Raw genomic sequence first — 19,965 nt, forward strand, 5'->3', positions numbered from 1 at the left:
GAAAGAGAAGTAGCCTCACATTGAACTCTCTCGTTTCTAACATTAGAGGCTGGAGGACAATTTGGCAAGAGGACGAGGTTCTTATGAGATGTGTGGGTATGTTTATACATTCACAAATGCCCCCAGCCAGAAGTGATGTGTGTCTCCACGCCCAGCTAAGCACTGTGACGAATGATAGTGCTCTGGTTGTCTAAATGGTGTCTGCCTAAGTAAGAAACATACTTATTCCCTTGGCCCAAACCCCTTTCTTGCCAAGCCTCTCTTCCGGACCCAAATTGTATCGCCTGACATGGTCCTGATTTCGCTAGTCCCTGACTCTGAGACGATGATACTCATCGCTGTTTTCTGACACCCCTGAAACAACGAGCAAGGTTAGAAGAGTACAATGAATCTGTAAGAGAGGAATTCTCCACCCATGCCTGGGGTTGGCTCTGTCAAGAGTTTGTCTTTCATCTCCTCCTATGCTCAGGAGTGCTGTGCTTACGCGAAATGGTAGGGCGTGCAGACCCTGTTTCTTCCTGCCCTCGTGCTCAGCTAAGGGTAGACACCATGTCGTGCATCACCCTGGGTGTGCTATTTGCCTTGAGGTTTTTTTTCTGTTTTTTTTTTTTGAGGGGGGCTGGGGGGACAGGGTCTTCTTACTCTGTCACCCAGGCTGGAGTACAGTGGCGCCATGATCATGGCTTACTGCAGTCTTGAACTCCTGGGCTCAGGCTATCCTCCCACCTCAGCCTCCTGAGTAGCTAGGACTATAGACGCACACCACCATGCCTGGCTGATTTTTGTATTTTTAGTAGAGATGGGGTTTTGCCACGTTGCCCAGGCTGGTCTTGAACTCCTGAGCTCAAGGAATCCGTCTGCCTTGGCCTTCCAAAGTGCTAGGATTACAGGCGTGAGCCACCACACCCAAACTGCCTTGAGATTCTGAGGAAGCTGGTGTGTGTGTGAGTGTGTGTGTGTGTGTGTATGTGAAGGCGGTCAGGGTCAGGCCTCTGGTTCCCAGTTCCCCAGTGCCAGCACAGAACTATTCTTTGTGTCCACCCAGTATGTGATAATCCAGAGAATGCCACATTTTTGTATTAACTGATTTGCAAACAATTTTGTAGATAAGTATAAATGCTCAAGCTTGGTAAAGTATACTTTTCTCCTTCTGTGAACACAATGTTTGACTTTAAGCTTTCTTTTAAATACAGTCAAGGCGGGGAACAGTGGCTTATGCCATTAATCCTGTGCTTTGGGAGGCCGATCGCTTGAGCCCAAGAGTTCGAGACCAGCCTAGGTAACATCATGAGACCCTGTCTCTACCAAAAAGAGAGAAAAAAAATTAACAGGGTGTGGTGGCACATGCGCAGGAAGCTAAGGTGGGAGGATCGTTTGAGCCCAGGAGTTCGAGGCTGCAGAGAGCCGTGACAGCGCCACTGCACTCCAGCCTGGGTGACAGGGTGAGACCTTCTCTCAAAAATAAATACATACAGTCAACAGGACATGTGAGGACTGCCATGGAGACCAGCATGAATGCAACACTATCCTCTGAGTACACTTTAGACTTTCCATTACTGTCACTGCAAGGGGGTCCCGATCCAGACCCCAAGAGAGGGTTCTGGGATCTCATGCAATAAAGAATTTAGGGTGAGTCCAGAGTAAAGTGAAAGCAAGTTTGTTAGAGAAGTAAAGAAACAAAAGAATAACTAACTATTCCGTAGGCGGAGCAGCCCCAAGAGCTGCTGGGTGGCTTTTTTTTTTTTTTTTTGTATTTTTAGTGGAGATGGGGTTTCACCACGTTAGCCAGGATGGTCTTGATCTCCTGACCTCATGATCTGCCCGCCTCGGCATCCCAGTGGGTGGCTATTTTTATGGTTATCTCTTGATCATATGCTAAACGAGGGGTGGATTATTATGTTTTCCAGGAAAGGGGTGGGGATTTTTTGGAAATGAGGGTTCCTCCCCCTTTTAGACCATACAAGGTAACTTCCGGACATTGCTGTGGCATTTCTAAGCGGTCGTGGTGCTGGTGGGAATGTCTTTTAGCACACTAATACATGATAATTAGCATATAATGAACAGTGAGGACTACCAGAGGTTACTTTTGTTGCCATCCTGGTTTTGGCGGGCTTCTTTACTGCATCCTGTTTTTGGCCGGCTTCTTTACTGCATCCTGTTTTATCAGCAGGGTCTTTGTGACCTGTATCTAGTGAGCTCCTATCTCGACCTGTAACTAAGAATGTCTAACCCCCTAGGAATGCAGCGCAGCAGGTCTCAACCTCATTTTACCCAGTCCCTATTCAAGATGGAGTCACTGTGGTTGAAGTGCCCCTAACATTACTAACACACACATCTGTCCTGCTTCTGAATCTCTCTTGATCTCTCCAATGCACCCTCAACCCAGCAGCAACTTTTGGACCCTTTGCCTACTCTCACTGTTAGAGGCTTCAAAAAGCCCCACCTGATTCCTCACTGCAAAAAAGAACAAGATCAAAAACTGCCGATCCTAGGCTGGGCGTGGTGGCTCACGCCTGTAATCCCAGCACTTTGGGAGGCTGAGGCAGGCGGATCACCTGAGGTCAAGAGTTTGAGACCAGCCTGGCCAACATGGCGAAACCCCGTCTCTACTAAAAATACAAAAATTAGCCAGGTGTGGTGGCGGGCGCCTGTAATCCCCACTACTCGGGAGGCTGAGGCAGGAGAATCGCTTGTGCCTGGGAGGCGGAGGTTGTAGTGAGCCCAGATCGTGCCATTGCATTCCAGCCTTGGCGACAGAGCAAGACTTTGTCAAAAACCAAAAACCAAAACCAAAAAGACTGCTGACCGAGAAGCAGAGAATTGCGAGACGTGTTAGATTTGTACTTTAACCTTTTAAATCCTCTGAAACAGCTGAATTAGTTGTCTAAGTCCCAGGCATGTGAGAAAAGAGGAAAAATGTTGATTAACGTTAAATCCGTAAGTGTGTGAGCACTTACACCAGTGGCTCTGAAAGGAGGAAGGAAAAGAGAGAGGCTGGGTTAATGAAAGAGAAATTATGCTGCAACCTTTAATGGATAAGCCATGGTTTACCCATTGGTAAAACACTTACTTCCTGGCCCAGGCTCTGAATCATTACAGGGGGACTCTTTGGGAAGAACACATAGTTGGAGGCTGTTAGTCTGGTTTTGCATTGCTATAAAGAAATACCTGACAGTGGATAATTTATAAAGAAAAGAGATTTAATTGGCTCATTGTTCTGCAGGCTGTACAGGAAGCATGGTGCCCACATCTGCTTGGCTTCTGGTAAGGCCTCAGGGAGCTGTCATTCATGGCGGAAGGTGAAGTGGGAGCAGGCATGTCACTTGGAGAGAGAGCAACAGAGAGAAGGGGGAGGTCACAGACTCTTAAACAACCAGATCTTGCATGAACTGAGCAAAACTCACCTAACACCAAGGGGATGTTGCTAAGCCACTCATGAAGGATCTACCCCATGATCCAGTCACCTCCCATCAGGCCCCACGTCCAACATTAGGCATCATGTTTCAACATGAGGTTTGGAGGGAACACACATCCAAACTGTATCAGAGGTCTTAGAGTTTGGAAGCCCGAACTTGCACTTGGGGTTTTTGGTCTAAGCTTGAATGAGTCAAGGAAAAGGATGGGGCTGGGCATGGTGACTCACGCCTGTAATCCCAGCACTTTGGGAGGCCGAGGCGGGCAGATCGCTTGAGGTCAGGAGTTCAAGACCAGCCTGGCTAAGATGGTGAAACTCCATCTCTACTAAAAATACAAAAATTAGCCGGGCATGGTGCACTCCTGTGATCCCAGCTACTCAGGAGGCTGAGGCAGGAGAATTGCTTGAACACAGGAGGCAGAGGTTGCAGTGAGCCAAGATCACACCATTGCACTCCAGCCCGGATGGCAAGAGTAAGACTCTATTTCAAAAAAAAAAAAATTTTTTTTTAATAAAGTTAATTTTTTTAAATTTTTTATTTATTTATTTTTTTAGACGTAGTCTCTGCTCACTACAACCTTTGCTTTCCAGGCTCAAGAGATTCTCCCGCCTCAGCCTCCTGAGTAGCTGGGATTACATGTGCCTGCCACCACGCCCAGCTAATTTTTGTATTTTTAGTAGAGACAGGGTTTCACCATGTTGGCCAGGCTGGTCTCGAACTCCTGACCTCAAATGATCCTCTCGCCTTGGCATCCCAAAGTGCTGGGATTACACGTGTGAGCCACTGTGCCCCACCTAATTTTTTTTTTAAAATAATAGCGAAGGGGTTTTGCCATATTGCCCAGGCTGGTCTCAAGTGATCCTTCCCCCTCAGCCTCCCAAAATGTTGGGATTACAGGTGTGAGCCTCCATAGCTGACCAGAGTGGGAGCTATGGTTTTTTGTTTGTTTGTTTTTTAGATGGAGTCTCGCTCTATCACCCAGACTGGAGTGTAGTGGCACTATCTTAGCTCACTGCAACCTCTGCCTCCCAGGTTCAGGCGACTCTCTTGCCTCAGCCTCCCAAGTAGCTGGGATTACAAGTGCTTACCACCACGCTAGGCTAATTCTTTGTATTTTTAGAAGAGACAGGTTTCGTTATATTGGCCAAGCTGGTCTCAAACTCCTGACCTCAGGTGATCCTCCCACTTCTGTCTCCCAAAGTGTTGGGATTCCAGGCATGAGCCACCACATCTGGCCAGAGTGGGTGCTCTATTTTATGGCAGCTTCTTTTATTGAACAGATTATATGTTCCTGTCCAAATTTTATTTCAAATTTATGAGAGAACTATGCTTCTGAGAAAGCCAGTTCTAAATGTATTTCTGGTAGAATTTTCATAATAAGAAAGAGAGACTAGATAATACCATGTGACCTTATATAAGAAAGGGATGTCCGGTTCAGGGTTGGACTTACTCCCAGAATTAGAGGCAACTGTGTGAGTTAAAACCACCCAGAAAGGCCTCCGTATTCGGTGGCCTCTCCCAGAAGTAGAGCCTAAGCCAGGAATTTGGGGCATGTGGTTCACTGAGGGAGGGCTGGTCAGGACACACCTATAAAGGAGAGAAGAAAAGGATAATCAAGTGAAGTCTCAGGTGAAGGGCTTGGCTGGAACTGCCAGGATCTCAAGCTAGATCCCAACACGGAATTGTCCTGTCACCTTTTGTACCCCTTAAGTGAGACATCAGCTCCCCAGGAGTGGGGATGGGGTGGAATGTCCCAAGCATGTCAGGGTGAGAGGCTCTCCAGGAGCCTCCAGAGAAGGTCACAGGTGTCAGCTGGGTAGTGTTTTGCTGGCTGGTAAAGGGCATTTGGGTGGGTCCCTGGCAATCGTTATTCACACAAGCCAGAGTTCTGCTTTTGATAGTATTCAGGAAGTTATGGAACTATGGTATTAGAAACACAAACTAAAGAGATGTCATCTTTTTTTGAGGCTGAAGACAATGATCCTTCTCAGAAGCAGGTGCCTTATTCCACCTTCCCCCATCTCGTGTGTTTCTTTGGACAGTGTCCTAGATGGTAGCACTAATTGCACCCCTGTTATGCCACCAGCTCTTTCTTGGTAAGCTTCTGAAGCACGAGTTAATAAAATGAGTGTAGCTGATGAATATGCTAAATGATAATGTGTTCTGTTTTCTTCCTGCCTGACATGTAAGATAATCTGTTAGATGTCTGTAGTGGTGTGTGACGGGATGGGAGGATTCCATTTTTTGCATCTTTATTACAGTGGGTCTTATGTACTAAAGCATTTTAAGAGATTCTCCTTATTTCCCAAGAACACAAGATAAGATGTTTACTGCGTTTTTAGGTTGTGTAATTCAGGTGATTGTTTGGTATATTCACGTTGTGAAACTGTAACCACTATCTTCTTGCTGTTTATTCTTACAGCTCCCTGCCCCTCCCCAATTGCATCACACTGCATGCTTAGCTTAACTGTCTGTCTTCCCTTAGACCGCGAGTGAGTCTATGAGGACAGGAACTGTATGCCTTCCTAATCAATTTTCAGCACCTTGCCCAGCCTGGCACAGGACAGGCACTGAACAGAAATTTGTTGAATAAAGGCCCTGAGCAGTGGCTCATGCCAATAATCCCAGAACTTTGGGAGGCTGAGGCAGGAGGATTGCTTGAGCCACGGAGTTTGAGACCAGCCTGGGAAACATAGTGACAGCCTCGTTATGCTTTATTTTAAAACATTATCCAGGCATGGTGGCGTGCACCTGTGATCCCAGCTACTCAGGAGGTTGAGGTGGGAGGGTGGCTTGAGCCCAGGAGATTGAGGCTGCAGTGAGCTGTGATCACACCACTTCACTCTGTTACAGGCAGGTCTTTGTTCTTAGAGCTCCCAAGACGGGGGCGGGCTGCTCCCAAGATGGCAGCAAGCCTTTTGTTCTCTGACCTGGGGTTCTTGGCCTCACGGATTCCAAGGAATGGAACCTTGGGCCATGCGGTGAGTGGTATAGCTCTATTAGAAGCCGTGGGTCATGGAAGAGAACCGTGAAACCCAGTGACTAGTGTTCAGCTCAATCAGGATGAACCTGGGACTTAGCCGTGCAGGAACAATGGCGAGCCTTTAGCCCGACTGGGAGCAGCAACGGGTGCCTCGCTGGATCAGAAATGCAGCAGACACCTTGCCCAGAGTCAACAGTGGGTCTGAGACGGTGGTGAAGAGCAGTGGTGGACGGTGAGCGAAAGCTCACCTCGAGCAGTAACAAACACGGACCAGAAGAGTGTGCAGTTGCAAGATTTAACAGAGTGAAAACAGAGCTCCCAAACAATGGGAGGGGACCCAAACGGGGTTGCCACTCTCTGCTCAAATGCCTGGGTTTATATCCTGATCATTGTCCCTCCCCCTGTGCTCTCAGGCGATATATGATTTGACTATTTCTTTACCTCCTGCTTTAGCCTAATTTGTATTTTAGTAAGCCCTCTTTACTACCTGATTGGTTGGATGTGAGCTGAGTTACAAGCCCTGTGTTTAAAGGTAGGTGCAGTCACCTTTCCCAGCTACGTTTAGGAATTCTTAGTCGGCCTAGGAAATCCAGCTAGTCCTGTCTCTCAGTCCCCACTCTCAACAGGAAAACCCAAGTGCTATTGGGGAGGTTGGCTGACGACCGCTCTAACTGCTTCCTGCTGAATTGGGGCGTAGCAGGGGTTGTACAGTTGAGATTTCCTTGGGAGGGGTGCCTTGGATGTCATTAACATCGGAGCATGGGCTAGCAGGCTGGTCCAGGGGTCTGCGGTAGATCTTAGCCATGGACTGCATCTGGGGCTGCATTTGAAGAACGATTGGTTGTTTTACGGCTTCAATTCTGGAAGAGACAGACTTAAGAAGGAGGTTACGGATAGAAGGAGGTTGAAATGTATGGTCTGAAGTGCAGGCGATTATTTCTGTGGCACACTTCACAGGCCCTGACTATCTGCTTGACAGTTTTGAAAAGGCGTGGTCCAGTAAATAATGATTTGGCCATCTGATGGGTGCTATCAATGCCTAAGTGAAAGGTTTGGTGAAGGGTTTTAAGTAATTTCTATTGGTTAGCTGCAGGCAAAAGTATTTTTCCTTCTTCGGTGGCTAGCCATCCTGAGGGGAGGAAACTATGTCCTCATGAGGTTCCCCATTCTATTTCTCCTGCTGAGTGCTGGGGCTTGGTTTCCTGGAGGGGATTACCCCAATACTAGGGGTCCTTCTATAAGGATTTCTAATGGAGGGTCCTGCCTTGCGGCTCTTTTGGCTTCAGTATCTGCTTGGCAGTTCCCTTCTGTTTCCCTTTCCTTTCTGATGACCCCGGCAGTAAGACTGCCACCTCTTTAGGTTTCTGTACAGCCAATAATAATCTCCTAATGGCTTCCTGATGTTTCATGGGTGTTTCCTCGGAAGTTAGGAATTCCCTTTCTCTCCATATTGCTGTGTGGGCGTGGAGGTATAGGTAAGCATACTTAGAGTCTGTATAGATATTTATCCTTTTTCCTTCTCCTAATTCTAGTGTATAATGGCCCCAGCTTTTGCTAGGATGTCTCTCCCTAACAAAGGAATGGGGCTTTCAGGCACAATTAGAAAGGCATATGAAGAGAGTAAAGTTCCCCAGTCACAACTTAGTAGCTGGGAGAAGTATCTAGTGACTGCTCATCCTAGGACCCGTTGGATAGTGACAGATCTGGAGGGCAGTTGTCCGGGACAGAAAAGTAAGACTGAGAAGGCAGCACCAGTGTCCAGGAGGCAGTTAACCCCCTGGCCCTCAATGGTCAAGCTTACCCCGGGCTCTGTGAGGGTGATGGCATGGGCTGGTGCTTGCCCCGGGCACCCTCAGTCCTGCCGCTGGATCATCTGGTTAGTGGCTTCTGACTCAGAGAACTTTTGTCCCCAGGAGCAGTGGGCCTTCCAGTGATTCCCTTGACATAAGGTGCATGGATGAGGGGGTGGCTTACTTCTATTCCGCCAATCTTTTTTAAAGTGTCCTTGTAGACCGCACTGGAAGCAAGCACTATTAGGCATTTGATTTTTCCAGCCTTTCCCTGTTCCAGAGCCTCCAAAGTCCACTTGCCTGAGGGCCACGACTAAAGCAGTGGCCTTTATTTTTTTATCCTGTTTGTCCTGTTTCGCCTGCTCCTCCTGATCTCTATTATGAAAAACTGAGGTTGCCAAGTTCAGTAGGGTTTCTAAGTTTTGTTCCGGGCCTAAGGCGGATTTTTGAAGTTTTTTTTCCTAATGTCTGCATAAACTTATCCTTTAAGATTAGTTACCAGCTGACTGATAAACTTACCCTTTAAGATTAGTTGGCCTTCAGTAGAGTCAGGTGAAAGAGAAGTATGCTTCCTCAATGCCTCCCTTAGTCTCTCCAGAAAGGCAGTAGGAGTTTCTTCCTTTCCCTGTGATATAGTGGACATCACTGAATAATTTATAGGCTTTTTCCTAGTTTTCCTTAGTCCTTCTAGCATGCAAGTTAGTAAATGTTTGTGGCGCCAATTTCCATGTTCTGATTCTGTATCCCAATGAGGGTCTGCACTGGGAACTGCCTGCTGGCCTGTGGGGAATCGTTCTTTCATCTGTTGTCGTCCTATCACTGACCTGACTGAGATACCAGAGATCGCCAAACTCTCAGGCTGCAGTTATGGCGGCGCTTCCCTCATTTGGGGTTAGTGTCTGATTTAGCAGTAACATTATATCTCTCCGTGTCAGATGAAAGGATTGTCCTAACCCTTGTAAAACATCAATATAGCCATCAGGGTTATCTGAGAATTTACCTAGGTCTATTTTAATTTGCTTCAAGTCTGACAGGGAAAAAGGTATATACACTCTGACTGGGCCGAATTCTCCAGAATACATCTTAGGGGCATTTTGCCTGGGGGGAACGGTTCCCATCTGAAAAAAGAACATAGGGATGCCAGCACCCCTGGTCATTTTCCGATGAGCGTTAGTCCTAGTGCGTCCTCTATGGTCTGAATGCTTATTCCTTTCCAGGGTGCATAACCACCCATGGACCTCTGCTTATCGGATTAGTTACGCTCACTGATGTAGCAGTCCTGCACCCATTTTTCCACCTCTCTTGACCACAAAGAAAGGGGGCTGCTGGATTCTAGCGGTCCTTTACCAGCTTGCCCAACATTGCCTTTGTTCTCAGGGGTGAGTCCTAGAGCTGGGCTGGGTTCCTGAGTATTTCATAACCACCCAGCTGCCCCATCAAGATGCATTCCCATAAACAATAGTTCTTATGCAAATTCATTTCAGAGAGGGTGTAGGTAACCTTTTGGGTCAGGATTGAGATACAATGTTTTGATTCTGTAAGTAGTTTAAGGCTTGGCTGAATGCAAACAGCTGGCATGTTTGAGGAGACCAGTTATTAGGCAATTTTTCTAACTCTGCTTCTACAAAGAGTTTCCCTAACAATTACTGAATACCCATTGTGTTTTTTTCTCCTCGATCACCTGGGAGGAGCCATCTATCCATCGTGTCCTGAAGGGAGTTCCTCTTAGGTCTGGTCCGACCTTTGTACGGTAATTAAGATTTAAATCCTCTGTTAGGAAACCTGCTGGGTTAAGGGAATTTTCAGTAGTTAATGTTAAATCACCCTTTTCTAACATAATAGACCTGTACTTTTAAGATTTTGACTTAGTAAGCTACATTTTGCTTTTGACTTAGGATAGTTCTGAACTGGTGAGGTGTGCCCACCATGAGGTTTCCTCTAAAGGTTGTTTTTCTACGTTTAGCAAAGCAGTTGCCGCTACCGACTGAATGCATTTGGCCCATCCACGGGTTCCTGGGTTAAGGATTTTTGATAGGAAGGCTACTGGTTGTCAATGGCCTCAGTGCTTTTGGGCTACGCCCTTGTTTACACTGACGACAAGGTAGTAATGGAGTGTTGTAGGGTCAAGGAGACCTTCAATGATCAATTATAGGTTTTAAATTTACCCCGGCTTTTAAAGGAATAGGGTACACTGTTTTTTTCCTTACTACTTCTATCTTTCTCTTTCTCTCTCTCTCTGCCTCTCTCTCTTTGTAGATGGATTTTGGGAACACAGTGGAAGAACGTTCGCTCATTGCCCCCATTTGCCACTATAGGAATATGCATCTCCCTTTAATTTACTCAATTTCTTTTCATCCTATTATCTATTATGTTGTTGTAGACTCAGTTCCAGTGGTTAAAGTACTGGGTTATCAGTTCTAAGGCCCTGGCAAGGGTGATGGTGAATGGATCCCACATAACTGCCCATGTTGAGAGCTGTATACCTACATCAGGAGGGGCACCAGAGACAAGACTCCCTGGGTTCACAGCCTAGATGCCTAAGGACACAGCATAGAGCTTCCTTAGATCCCTTTGGAGATACAACCTGCTCTAATACGTGGGAGAGGAAGTGAAAGTCTGAAGCATTAGTATCTAGGAGGCAGGGATTGGAGGAAGTAGATTCAGAGGTAAGGAGAATTTGGGGGCTACAGTTTCAAGAAAGTCATGGTCGGGACCCAGGAGGTAGGGGTCAGAAGGAGAGGCAGGGGCGCACGCATGGACGACCGCTGAGTGGAGACTTCTTCCATGATCTCAACTGGTTAATGCTGGGAGTTCGGGACGACAGCTTTCTGCCTCTAGTCGACCCTTGGCTTCCCCAGGAAAATTGTGAAAGCGGAAGCTGGTTCCAGGCAGACCAACGCTCCCAATCGACAAGGGTTGGGGGTTGTTAGAAAACCTTTTCCCAGGAAGCCTCACACCTGAGTCTTAAGTCCGGCAGCCATGCTAATTGTTTTTAACCGGCTGACAGGTGCCCAATATTTTCTTACAATTCTAAGGAAGGACAGGACAGAAGGACAGAATAGCAAGTGAAAGTGGTCCAATATTACTTACTGCTTTGGAGAATCCCATACAAGCCACCAGATGTTACAGGCAAGTCTCTGTTTTTAGAGCTCCCAAGATGTGGTGGGCCGGTCCCAAGATGGCAGCAAGCCTTTTGTTCTCTGACCTGGGGTCCTTGGCCTCACGGATTCCAAGGAATGGAACCTTGGGCCATGCGGTGAGTGTTGTAGCTCTATTACACGCCATGGGTCATGGAAGAGAACTGTGGAACCCAGCAACTAGTGTTCAGTTCAATTAGGACAAACCTGGGATACAGCCTTTAGCCCAATTGGGAGCGGCAACGGGTGGCTCGCTATATCAGAAATGCAGCAGACACCCTGCCAGATCCAGAGCGGTGGAAGTCAACAGCAGGTCTGGGACGGTGGAAGTCAACGGTGGGTCTGGGACGGTGGTGAACAACAGTGGTGGACGGCGAGCAAAAGCTCAGCTCGAGCAGTAATGAACACGGATCAGAAGAATGTGCAGTTGCAAGATTTAACAGAGCGAAAGCAGAGCTCCCGTACAATGGGAGGGGACCCAAATGGGGTTGCCACTCCCTGCTCAAATGCATGGGTTTATATCCCGATCATTGTGCCTCCCCCTGTGCTCTCAGGCGATATATGATTTGACTATTTCTTTACCTCCTGCTTTAGCCTAATTTGTATTTTAGTGAGCCCTCTTTACTACCTGATTGGTTGGATGTGAGCTGAGTTACAAGCCCTGTGTTTAAAGGTAGGTGCAGTCACTTTTCCCAGCTAGGCTTAGGAATTCTTAGTCAGCCTAGGAAATCCAACTAGTCCTGTCTCTCAACTCCAGCCTGGGCAACAGAGTGAGATCCTGTTTCAACACAAAACAAAAAAGAGGGAAAAAATTTGCTGGGTGAAGAAGTAACTGAAAATAATGGAAAGCAGATCTTCCAGGCTGTGCTGGGTTGAATAACATCCCCACAAAATTCATGTCTGCTCAGAACCTGTGAATATGACCTTACAGGGTCTTTGCTGATGTAATCAAGTTGAAATGAGGGCATAGTGGATTCGTTTGGGCCCAAATCCAATGACCAGAGGCCTTACAGAAAGGGAAATTGGAGCATGAACACACACCAGGGAGCTGGTGGAGGCAGAGGTTGGAGAGATAGCGAGGGCACCAGGAGCTAGGAGAGAGGCATGGCCCTCAGTCTCTAGAAGGGCCTCCAAGGGCCAGGGGCTGAGGAGAGGCAGGTGCACCAAACAACTCAACGACCCTGCTGCTTGCGAGTCACTGCCTTTGCAGGGCCTCGGAGACCCGGGGACTGACCTGGGTGCTGACTGCACGTGCCAGGGATAACCCTGGTTTGCTTCTCATTGGACGAGGCTCCTGTCAATCATAGAAAGGCTTGGGATGGGGCTCTCACTGTGACATCTGGGCCTTTTTTCTTTAACTGGTCAAGCAAAGGGGCGGGACCTGATTGGCTGCAGGTTTGAGCGACAGTCATCTCCCCCTCTAGACTGGAAGGAGACCGGCAGTCACTGAAGCTCCTGAGCTGACGACTTCCGATGTCCCAGAGTGGCTCTGGGGGGGATTTAGAGGTTTTTGGAATTTCCCATCAAAGGTGGAGGCGGGTTTTACACCTCAACCTAGAACAAATCACCCGAGTGTCTTTCCTAATTTCCCTTTCTGAGTAACTGAGATTATAGCCTCCAGGGTGGCTTTACTAAGGCTTCTGGACCTGACAGGATTCTTCTAGAATTCCTCAGCTGCCAGGTGCTCTCACCTTCCCTCAATCCCGATGAGAAGCAGAATAACCAGATGTACAAAGAATTTGAATTCCATTTGTACAAGTACAGAGAGACAGCTGCCAAGGAGCTCTGTAGGAACGCGGACTTTGAGCATCTCAGAGGGTGGCCCTCTGGCGCATGGCTTTCCCGCCCGGGAGGCTGGTGGTGGCTGCCACATCAGGTCTCTGTGAGCAGAGATGAAGACTTTGCAAAAAAAAAAAAAAAAAAAAGGATAAAATTGTCTCCCTTTTTTGTATTTCCCTTCCCAGAAAAACAGCCTTGACATATGCTGCGGAGACAAGATCCGTGAACAGGTGGTAAAGGAATATGAATGGAAAACCCTGGAGGCGTTTGTGCTTCCGCTCTAGGGCTGGGAGCTGCCTGGCTGTGGTTTTAACACCTGACTTCCCAAAGTGACGTTTTCCTGGAGGAACAGGGGCTCTGTTTACTATGATGGAATTCAGCATAGCTGTTGTAGGGGAAGAAAAAACATTTTTTTTCCTTTACCTCTCATAAGTTCTTAGCTGTGCTGGCCTCCTGGAATAAAAAGACAGATTAACAAGAGAAAGACAAGGTGGTGGCTCATACCTGTAATCCCAGCATTTTGGGAGGCCAAGGTGGGCAGATCACTTGAGGTCAGGAGTTCGAGACTGGCCTGGCCAACATGGTGAAACCCCGTCTCTACTAAATATACAAAACAGCCTGATGTGGTGGCACGCACCTGTAATTCCAGCTACTTGGGAGGCTGAGGCAGGTGGATCGCTTGAACCCAGGAGGTGGAGGTTGCAGTGAGCCAAGATTATACCATTGCACTCTAGCCTGGGCAACAGAGCAAGACTCTGTCTCAGAAAAACACAAACAAAAAAACGAGAAAGAGCGAGACCCTGTCTCAAACAACAACAACATCCCAAAAAACAAGAGAAAGACAGAGGTTCGTCAGCACGCAGATTTCCTGTGCGCACGGGAGATGCCCTGGGAGTGCCTGGCTCTCAAAGAAGTGGCTTTGAATCCCAGCTCATGTGGCATCTTTCACAGAGAAGAGTATATCTTTTTTTTTTTTTGAGACCAAGTCTCACTCTGTTGGCCAGGCTGGAGTGCAATGGTGTGATCTCGGCTCACTGCAACCTCCACCTCCCGGGTTCAAGCGATTCTCCTGCCTCAGCCTCCTGAGTAGCTGGGATTATAAGTGCCTGCCACCATGCCTGGTTAAGTTTTGCATTTTTAGTAGAGATGGGGTTTCACCATGTTGGTCAGGCTGGTCTCGAACTCCTGACCTCGTGATCCACCCGCCTGGATCCCAGAATCCAAAGAACTGGGATTACAGGTGTGAGCCACTGCGCCCGGCTAGAGAACAGTACATCTTTAGAGAAGTTACCAGGGAAGAGGACTTTGGGTGTCGAGGGGCAGCCCCTTGGGGAAGGCACAGAGCTGGCAGGTGCAGACTGGTTGGGGAAGCCTGTTCCTGTGGATGCCTCTGGAGCTGGCTCCAGGCCCACAAGAGCACAAAGATGTCTTCAGTGTTTCAGCTTTGCTCTCCGTGGTAGAAAGGGGAGCAGGATAGCTTCTGTCTCTGTAAATTGATGTCCTGCTTTTATTATTACTATTATTATTATTGAGACAGAGTCTTGCTTTGTCACCCAGGCTGGAGTGCAGTGGCACAATATTGGCTCACTGCAACCTCTGCCTCCCGGGTTCAAGCAATTCTGCTTCAGCCTCCTGAGTAGCTGGGATTACAGGCACTCGCAACCATGCCCAGCTAATTTTTGTATTTTTAGTAGAGACGAGATTTCGCCATGTTGGCCAGGCTGGTCTCGGACTCCTGACCTCAGGTGATCCACCCACCTCGGCCTCCCTAAGTGCTGGGATTACAGGTGTGGTCCACCACGCTGGGCCTTGTCCTGCTTTTAGGCAAACAGGGTGGGCAGAGCTTTCTGGACCTGCTGCTTCAGAACTGCCTGCGTGTTTTGGAGTGGCATCCTCTGGCCTCCCACACTCTATTTCTTGGGGAACCTCAGTCTCTCGGTGCCTTCACCACAGTCATAGGCCATGCTGCGTACAGTGTTTGGGAGGAGAATGGGAGAGACCTGGAGTCTTGGCTTGTGGTAGTTCTCTCCAGTGATGTGGTCAAACTCATCTGATAAAGACCATGGGGGACATGTCCATATGTCCACAAATTAGATTCATTAGCTTATTCTAGCAGGGGAGTTACTGGTTCACACTAGAGGCACTGTGGGCCGCCTCCCCATGCAAAATAAGGGACATGTGGTTATAGGATTTGGGGAAGGATGGAATGGCGGTAAAATGTAAATGAAGCAGTTATTCAATAGGTTTAAAACAAATATAGTGAGAGCCTGTCTCTACAAAAAGTTTTAAAAAATTATCAGGTGTGGTGACATCCACCTGTGATCACAGCTGCTCAGGAGGCTGGGGTGAGAGGGTCACTTGAGCCCAGGAGGTCAAGGCTGTAGTGAGCTGTGATCATGCCACTGCACTCCAGCCTGGGCAACAGAGCAAGACCCTGTCTCAAAAAAAAAAAAAAGAATAAAAGAAAAAGAAATTTGCTGGATGAATAACTTCAGACTGGAGTTGAAGGCCTGGCCCTCAAAATTGACTCAAGGTCCTGTTTGTTTGACATAGTTAAGAAAAATGTAGAATGTTGTGCTCATTCTGGTTATCTGAAGCTCTGCACCTGGATTGGGATTGGGGCTTTTCTCTGTGTCAAAGGACCCGCATGCTGCCGAGGCAAGAGTGGGATGTTCCATCCTCCAGGCAAGAACGGCTTGTTCCATTCTCACTAATGTGACTTCAAACAGCAAAGCTTGTCATGGTCTTTGATTTTAGCAGCCAAGATTTCCCGGTTCTATGTCCTTAATGCTAATTAACAGAGCCACGTTTGTATGTGTTCACGGATGAAAAGCAGGTCAGACAATAAGCAGGTGGTTTCATCAGGCCATCCGTATGGGGTATCAGGCTATTATTATTCCCTCCAGACTTCTATTTCTTCTTCTGTTTGTAGGGAAGAAGCAGATACAACTAGAAGGGTTGAGGAGAATGCGGGTGTGGGGGCAGGCTGGCAGGACATGAATTTGCCAACTTGTCTGTCATGTTTCAGACAGTTTCAGAGAGATTCTTTAATCTTCCCCTTTATTGTACAAACCATCTGGAGGACAGAAAAAACAGTTTATCAATAGGGAAGATAATTCGTGGAAAATGTGTATGTAATTTTAGGTTGATCTTGAACTGCATTTAAAGCTACACATTTTTTGGCTGGGCACAATGGTTCATGTGTGTAATCCCGGCACTTTGGGAGGCTGAGATGGGTGGATCACTTGAGCCCAGGAGTTCAAGACCAGCCTGGGCAACAGAGTGAAACTCCATCTCTACTAAAAGATACAAAAAAATTAGCCAGGCGGGCTGGCGGGCTCCTGTAGTCCCAACTACTCAGGAGCTGAGGCAGGCGAATCGCTTGAGCCCAGGAGGCGGAGGTTGCAGTGAGCTGAAATCACGCCACTGTACTCCAGCCTGGGCGACAGAGCAAGACCCCATCTCAAAAAAAAAAAAAAAAAAAAAATTAGCCAGGCCTGGTGGTGCACGCCTGTAATCCCAGCTACTCAGGAGGCTGAGGTGGGAGGATCGCTTGAACCTAGGAGGTGGAGGTTGCAGTGCGCTGAGATCACGCCACTGCACTCCAGTCTCGATGACAGAGTGAGACCCTGCCTCAAAAGAAAAAGATTTTCTTTCTTATGTATGTGTGTATGTATTTATTTATATCAGTATGGACTCCTAGATTACCATTTGTTGAATGTGTTGAAATTCGTTACCATCATTACCAATTTTCATTCTCAAATAATCTTGTATTGAGCCAGCAGGAGCGTCTTTAGGCTGACTTCTGTGTTGTTTTTATGTGTCCCGTTCTTTAAGCACTTCCTTACTTCCTAGAACAATAAAATGTTCCAGGTTCATTTTGTACCTTCCCTACCCCAGCCCTGGAATCAGCCATTTCTCTCTAAGAAGTCCTGGTTGCTTATGGTGAAGAATGCTATCTAGGAACCCAAGATGACACGTGCTCACTGTTAGCGGAGTTTCGTTGATTCTGGACTCTATTCCTTGACATGTCCAGGGAAGATATGTATACGCATGTGCATGTTTATAGGCAGATCCCCACCCATAGATTTCTTCCTTAGATCTAAAACCACAAGTGCATACTGATACCTTCAATTCTAGTCCAACACCAGAGGGTTCATTGTTCATTATCGTCTTGCCTCTTTCCATAATTGTAACTTTTTTTGACGATGAGACACAGGAGTTCCATTTTCCTTAACATATTTTCTTCTTTGTAGAATCCTACAATTCATTGAAAGTGGCTTCAGAATGATAAAGCAGTGTGAAAAACAAACGTCCCCACCAACTAGAGTTCACTGTTTGTTATCCTTTTTGTCTTTATTTTGAAGATATGTGATTGAAATATTGTTTTGCCCCTTCTGTGGGGTTATGAATTAGGTTTTAATATTAACTTAAAAATTTTTTTTTAATTTTAATCTTTTATATAGAGTCTTGGTCTGTCACCCAGGCTGGAGTGCAATGGCTCGATCTCGGCTCACTGCAACCTCTGCCCCTCAGGTTCAAGCGATTCTCCTGCCTCAGCCTCCTGAGTAGCTGGGATTACAGGCACGTGCCATCATGCCTGGCTAATTTTGTATTTTTAGTGGAGATGGGGTTTCTTCATGTTGGTCAGGCTGGCCTTGAACTCTCGACCTCAGGTGATCCGCCTGCCTCGGCCTCCCAAAGTGTTGGCATTACAGGCGTGAGCCACTGCACCTGGCCCGATCCAGCTGTTTCTGTACATCACTTCCCTTTTCTGTCTATAAGTACTGCCTACCCAGGTTGCTGGGTAGAGCTCTCTGAACCTTCACTGGTTTAGGGTGCTGCCTGATTCATTGTTTCTTTGCTCAACAAATCTTCTAAATTTAATTTGTTTAAAGTTTTTCTTTTCCCTTTTTTTTTCCTTGTTTTTGTTTTTGTTTAATAGAGACGGGGGTCTTGTTATGTTGCCCAGGCTGGTCTTGAAATCCTGGCCTCTAGTGATCCTCCTGCCTCAACCTCCCAAAGTCCTGGGATTATAGGAGTAAGCCACTGTGCCTGACCTGCATTTCTTACTATGAGTCAACCTGAACATTTTTTTCACATGTCTAAGAATCATTTTTACATCTTTTTTGGGGAGTTGCTGTTCATATTTTTTTGCCTATTTTTCTATTTGGTTTTCGGTCTATTTTCCTCAAAGTCCTTTTATATATACACACACATACATACACACACCCTTTATCCATGATATATGTGGCAAATATTTTCTCCCACTTTTTGTCTTTTGACCTCATGGTGATTTTTTTCATCATGCAACATTTTATTAATGTTCTTTTTTTTTTTTTTTGAGACGGAGTCTCGCTCTGTTACCAGGCTGAAATGCATCTAGGCTCACTGCAACCTCGGCTTCCCGGGTTCAAGCAATTCTCCTGCCTTAGGCTCCTGAGTAGCTGGGACTACCATGCATGGCTAATTTCTGTATTTTTAGTAGAGATGGGGTTTCACCATGTTGGCCAGGATGGTCTCGATCTCTTGACCTCATGATCCGCCCACCTTGGCCTCCCAAAGTGCTGGGATTATAGGCATGAGCCACTGTGCCTGGCCCATTTTAATTTTATGTAGTAAAATTTACCAGTCTTGTATTGCCTTTGGATTGTGAGTCCTAATTAGAAATCTTTTTCTTACATTCTGGTCAAAGAGCTACTTACCTATGAATTCTTAGAACTCTTGTCATTTCTTTCTTTTTTTTTTTTTGAGACAGTCTTGCTCTGTCACCCAGGCTGGAGTGCAATGTTGCAATCTCTGCTCTCTGCAACCTCCGCCTCCTGGGTTCAAGTGATTCTGCTGTCTCAGCCTCCTGAGTAGCTGGGTTTATAGGCACGTGCCACCAGGCCTGGCTAATTTTTGTATTTTTATTAGAGATAGCGTTTCACCATATTGGCCAGGCTGGTCTCGAACTCCTGACCTTGTGATCCACCTGCCTTGGCCTCCGTCATTTCATTTTTTTACATTTAGATCTCTGAACCATCTGGAATTTAATTGTTGATGGGAGTTACAGACCTAGTTTGATTTCTTTCTAAATGACCACCTGGCTGTCTGAGCACCGTTAATCACAGGGCTTGGGTCTATTTCTGCACCTTCTATTCCATTCCACTGGTCTGTCTATTCCTGCTTCAGTACCACACTGTTTTAATTATAGAGACTTGATAGTATGTCTGAATATTTGGTAGAGGTAGACCTCTCATAGCCTTTCTTTCGCAGGTATTCCTAGCTCTTCTTACATTTTTATCCTCCATATGAGTATGTGTATCAGTTTAGGCTCTAGAAAAGATGTTTTGGCATTTTATTGGAATCACATTAAATGTATTAATTAACTTGCTGAGAACTGACATATTTATGATATTGGGTCATCTTTTCCAAGAACGTAAGATGACTTGGCTTATTCAGATCTACTTCTGTGTCTTTCAGGAGTGTTTTAATGTTTTCCTCATACAGACATTGTTGCTCTTGTAAATGGGTTTTCTCTACATTATATCCTCTACTTGATTATTTATGTTTATGAGTTATTGATTTCCATGTGTTAATCTTATATCCTGCTAACTTACTATAATATGTAGCCTATTTATCACAGTTTTCGTCTTCTTTTTCTAATTCTTATGCCTCTAATTGACCTATCTTTTCTAATTCTATTGGCTTACACTAGCAGAGTGAGCTAACCCATCAGTGTATTCCACTTTGGACACAGAGTAGCACTCAGTGAGGCTCAGTCCTTAAGTTTAGGTAGCCTGAGTTTAAATTTGAGGAGGCCAACATGGGGGTAAGGGGCTCTCTGCCCGTGGCTACTCAATTTCTCTCCTGCTCTG

Source organism: Rhinopithecus bieti, unplaced genomic scaffold (assembly GCF_001698545.2).
Source record: "Rhinopithecus bieti isolate Rb0 unplaced genomic scaffold, ASM169854v2 scaffold_13400, whole genome shotgun sequence".
NCBI lineage: Eukaryota > Metazoa > Chordata > Mammalia > Primates > Cercopithecidae > Rhinopithecus > Rhinopithecus bieti.